At 34.1% G+C, this 6,072-nt stretch overlaps 1 non-coding gene across 1 annotated transcript; it reads right to left on the bottom strand.

Annotated features, from left to right (window-relative positions):
• Positions 1-4,491: 4,491 nt before the first annotated feature.
• Positions 4,492-4,573, bottom strand: trnas-aga (transfer RNA serine (anticodon AGA)). Its single transcript has one exon. It is a non-coding gene; the product is annotated as a tRNA-Ser (tRNA).
• Between the last annotated feature and the right edge of the window lie 1,499 nt (positions 4,574-6,072).

Consider the following 6,072-nt stretch of genomic DNA (forward strand, 5'->3'; position numbering starts at 1 on the left):
GAAAAAGGGAATATTATTTTTGCAGATTAATTAAAAACCACTGCATGGATTTTTATCATTATAGGGTAGATGTGTACATACACTGCCAACACATGTTAATGTTCAAACAACATGTAACAGTGAAGTTTGTATCCGATGACCCCTTAAGTTAAACATAGGGATATCTAATATCCAATGCATAGAACCAGATTGGTACCATCTGGTGGGAGAAACAACAAGAATTATTGTTATACTGTATATTTCTTTTTCTTATCATGACTGGTTTTGTGTAATGCTTTGGCAACATTGTATCCAGACACAATCATACAAAAAGTAATGTAAGAAAACCATATGGTGTAACCACTAGATGCATGTATATTTCTGTATATAAACAGGACTGTTTTCCATATTTGCTTATAAGACTATTTTCAGACATAATTACTTACATTTTCATAGGTTTTGCGGTAATACTTTACAAGATTTCATTTGTTAACTATAGTTACTGCATTAACTATGAGCAATGCATTTGTTACCACATTTATTAATCTCTGTTAGTTAATAAAAGTACAGCTGTTCATTGTTAGTGCATGCTAGCCCTGGTCTATTAAATAACATTAATAAATGCAACGTTTGACTTGTATAATGTATCACCTAATGTTTCCCGTAAAAGTGAGCATGGCTATTTGTAAACTGAATACATCTGGCTTCCGTTGCCATTCACTTCCAGCTATTTTTATCTGTTTAAACAGCTTGTTTTGCTGCTTGATAACTGCAAACTGGTGTGTCTTACTATATTATTTTAATGTGTTATCTTAATTATGAACACACCACCTTACTGTTCAACATAGAAGTAAGCCTATGGGCAAGACTTCCAGTTCATTAGCCAATAGCCACTGTAGTGAAATAATGAAAAGAATAACATCATGCATTAAACGGTAAAACTGTTTGCACTATAAACCAGTGTGTTCATAATTAAGATAATACATTAAACAAATTTGGTAAGACACACCAATTTCCAATATCAACAGCAAAACAAGCTGCTTCGTACAGCTAAAAATACAGCTAAAACCAGATGCATAAACTTTATAAATGTAAAAATGTATAAGTTGCCTGCTCGTACGGCATAAATAAGGTGGATTCTTCTCGTTATTTCCCTACAGCAGCTAATGAACCGGAGGTCTCGCACATTCACAAATTCACAAAAAAAACAAAAGAAAACAAAAATTATGCACTGAAAAAAAGGTGGATTAATAAATGTTGGAATCAACATGAACTAAGATTAATAAATGCTTCAGAATTATTTAAATTTTTTGTTTTGTTTTGTTTTGCTTATGTTAACTAATGTAGTTAACTATGCTAACAAATGGAACCTTAATTAAGATGCCTTTGGATATATATATTTAGACATTACCAAATATTACTTCATCACAGTTTATTTGAAGATTGTACCCCCACAATCGGTCTGTATTTTCATATTTTCATTCATTTCCTATGGAAATTATTTTTTTGAATGCAAAGATCACGTGTGACTTTACCAAGGGGTGAGAACCAGAAAGGCGTAAGTGACATTTCACCAACTTTACATGAGAGCCAAAACAAAAATTTACCATAGCTTGATCTGACTTTGTGTACTGATTTCAGTCGTTTATAATAAAAATGTGTACACTCATGGATGACAGTATACTTTTGCCAGTAGTAAGAGCTCATCAAAAGCTTTCATTTGATATATATATCTCCATTTCACCCAAAATGTCACTTACGCCCTTCTGGTTATCACACTTCTTGTATTTTTTTTTAAAGATCATTTGGCCTTTTGCAATCATTTTTATGATTTTGTGTGTGTGTTATCGTTTATCAAGTGTCACAAAAGTAACCAAGTTTCATACCACTCTGATGAAGTTCAAATGACTAAATACTTTTTTTACACAAGGTTTACCACTGCAAGGACGATTGTTCTAACTGTCACCCTGTAGAACTGTGTTAAGCATCTCACATTACAGGTTGTTGCTCTTGCAGCCCTTATGGCTCCCTGCAGCATATGGCATGTTCACACAGGAGATCAAGAACCCTGGGCATCTACTGGTGTTGTTTAGAGTCACTGGAAAGTTTTCTTTACTGTCCTAAGGTATTATAACTATGACCTTCTTTGGCTACCACCTAAACTCAGAGGTCGCGTTAACCAAAAATTCCCGCCATTGACAGAAATTTTTTTTTTTTTTTTATCAGTGATGGAAAAATCTGAAGGCTGTTGTTGTGCTCAATTCTGACACCCCAATTCTGACAACATAAAAAGTGATGAAAAAGTCTCTAATCTGTTCTCTTCAAAAAAATAAACCGTCCTATATCGTCCTGTAGGTTCATGATTTATAGTGAAAATGTAAACAAAAATAATAGCAGTTAAATTTGTTATAATTAAAATATGAATTAATTGATTAATATGACGGGTAATAATACATTATGACGGATTTTTACGACCATGTACGTCAAAATGAAGGACAAAGTTAAAGTCTAACGCAACCTCTGCCTAAACTGTAACTGTTTTAAGGACTACACAGGTCACAGGTGATCTGTACAGCTTAACTGGACTTTTTAACTATTAAATTATATTAAATTATCTTTTAAACACAATATCCTGGAAAAGGTACATTCTGTGTATAGACCATTTCGCTAGATGTAAACACACTGGTCCCGATACACTTCCTGTTTCTTTTTTTTTTTTTACTTTACACAAATATCACAAAAAAATACAACAAACATAACATTTGACTGGATGAAAATGTTACATTAGCACCTTTAAGATGTATTTGTATAAGTGAAATAAAAAAAAATAAAAAACAAAAAAAACAGGAAGTGCTTCTGGACCAGTGTTGTTTACATCTAGCGAAATGGTCTATATATCTTCAAGTTCCACAAAAGAAATAAAAAGGCTTACGTCTGAAACAACATGAAAGTAAATTTTTGGTCAATTAGCCCTATTAGTTTTCTCTCAGAATTTTCCGTGTCTTTCCGGTCCCTTGTTCTTCTGAGCGATTCTTTCTTTTTTCCTGCTTTAACTGGGGATTCTGGAGGATGTACATCAATCTATCTATTTTGTGCTCAGTGACAATATTTATACGGTTCAGGCCATTTTATTACAATGGATAGTCGTAGTAACTGATTTCAGTCACAAGATGGCGCAAAATTAGCTCAAAGAGCGTTGTGCATGTTGTAGCACGTGGTTTTCGCTCCTTCAGTCCTTATTTTGTTATGTCAGATTTTGAATCACATTTTTGCTGTTCACCTAAAGTGAAACAAGTTATTAAAAATATATATCTAATATCATATATTCTCTCAATTGTCATAGGCCAAACCTATAATACTTATTTGAGCTGTCAAGCTTGAACTAGACATTTACACCTGAATTTACAACCGAAAATACATAAAAGAATAACGCAAAATATTTAATAAAAAAAAAAGTCTAAGCCTATATCGAAACTTCGTGCTGAAGTATAGGTAGAAATTGCATTGAAATCGCTTTTCTTTCGTGTGTTGACATGTATGTCCGATTGAAACCGTAAATCTGGTGCAAACAAAGTTACTAATTGCTATGGAAACTACAGACATTGCACCGACACACCCCCGAAACTAACACTGTTTAAACCAGGACACCTGGTCGCCCTACCTTTCCCTGTTTTGCACTTGCTGTCTGTTAGATTCATAATAGGGTGTTTTACATTTTCACTATGACAGCTTAAACTCTGAGTTTAACTTGCAGTTATTAAAACAGAACATCTGTCATGCATGCTATGTATTCTACCGGGAGTGTCTGTTGTTTGTAGGCTTTGTGGTTACGGACCCTGGATGCACCACAAACTAAGGTTACAGATGCTGTAACTACACCAACTGACTACAGTATGGTTTCCTCAAAAACATTAAGCAGCATAACTGTTTTAAACAATGTTTCTAGAGCAGCAAAACAGCATGTTAAAAAATCACGTGGAGACTAAAGGATGACGCGACAGTGACTAGAGTAATGGCTGCTGAAAATTAAACTTAACTTGTGAGAAAGATGCAACAGGAATGCGTGTAACAGTTCACGACGTGGTAAACCATAGGATAAATACACAAATACAAACATCTGATTAAATAATTCAGTCCAGAGTGCAAAACTCTGAATTGACGTTCTTGACTGGAAACTCAATGTCCATGTAAAAGAAGGGATAACGTTACAGCTCCGACCGGAAACTAACAGTGAAATTATTTTTGCTGCCGATTAGATTGTGTTTTATTAACGTCTGCACCTACCCCAATTCTAAACCTAGCCCTTACTATAATACAAAAACAATATTATTGTTATACAGTGTGACAAAATTACGTTAGATTGACGTGCGCATGCCCAGTTGCCACAGCTGTCTCCCTTCTAGCTTTGTAGTAGTAAAAAAATGCATAGCTAAGTATGCTAATACGTACTCGGAATTTGTGCACTGCATTTAAAGCACCCAAGTACACACACAAAAAAGTAAATAAATGATTCGTTGTCGGCAGGATTCGAACCTGCGCGGGGAGACCCCAATGGATTTCTAGTCCATCGCCTTAACCACTCGGCCACGACAACACGGAAACCATCCCTGTGTAGTAAATAAATAAACGGAAACATACAAATGAATAAAACAAATCCACAATGAACAAATCTTTGTGAAACTCACTTACCTTGTAACGTCAAACCTGATTGTATCAGTGATAAACCAGATAAGAACACATTTGTAGGAGATAAGCTCCCCCTAGTGTTTAAGCATGGAAATACACCTCAGATTTACAGACATGGAAAGGTTTTCCAGCTAGAGATACTAATATAGAGATATATTTTCTGCACGTTTCCACTTACTCGTCATATCAGAACTTTATCCAGCAAGTCAGAAGTGGTCAGTCAGCAGGGTCGACGTGCTTCTGAAATGTCATCTGAGATGAACAAACTAGAAAAACAATAATTCTATTGTTGCGTAAACATTAGCACACATTTTAGACATAAAGATTTTTTAATCACATTTTAAATCAGAATTATACAGTTGAAAAAATTATTCATTAATTAAATGCAGCTAAAAAAAAAAAGAACAAATTTACTGGATAATATGATGGTATGGATTTTTAATCTAAAGGGCCTTACAACCAACAACCCACACTAAAAAGATAGTACTATTACTGTGGTATTAAACCTTTACCTGTACATACTTGCTGATTATTGATGTTATAGAAATATACAAATTAAATATTTAAAACTATCTGCTAAATATGTTCAAATTGAGTGGGTAAGACAGGCTGCCAAATACCATAAAAACATTAAATCTATCAAAAACTGTCCTTTATTCATTGTGACATATTGTGAAAGACACATTTCTACCTTGTCAGATTTATAATATGTGACCCTGGACCACAAAACCAGTCATAAGGGTAAATTTTTCGAAATTGAGCTTTATACACCATCTGAAAGTTGAATAAACAAGATTTTCACTGAGGTATGGTTTGTTAGGATGGGACAATATTTGGCCGAGATACGACTATTTGAATATATGGAATTTGAGGGTGCAAAAAAATCAAAATATTGAGAAAATAGCCTTTAAAGTAGTCCAAATGAAGCTCTTACTAATGCATCTTACTAATCAAAAATTAAGTTTTGATATATTTACAGTAGGAATTTTACTAAATATCTTCATGAAATATGATCTTTACTTAATTTCCTAATGATTTTTGGCATAAAAGATAAATCAATAATTTTGACCCATACAATGTATTTTTGGCTATTGCTACAAATATACCCCAGCGACTGAAGACTGGTTTTGTTGTCCAGGGTCACATATTAATTGCTGCTGTAACCAAAGTTAAAAAGGCAAGTAGCAAACAATGTGCATACCAGATTTTGTTATCAAGTAGTGGGATACCACAACTAAGGTTGTGACCTGAGGTTCAGTGAATTTAAAGGTGAAATGATAGATTTGTAGTTTTAAAAGTAAGAGTGATATCGAACACAAACACCAGAGGGAGCCAAACCACCACTTTTGAGATCATCTATCAGCATGAAAAAAGACAGACCACACAGGCAAGAGACACAAATCCACT

This window comes from Labeo rohita, chromosome 1 (assembly GCF_022985175.1).
Source record: "Labeo rohita strain BAU-BD-2019 chromosome 1, IGBB_LRoh.1.0, whole genome shotgun sequence".
Classification (NCBI taxonomy): Eukaryota; Metazoa; Chordata; class Actinopteri; order Cypriniformes; family Cyprinidae; genus Labeo; species Labeo rohita.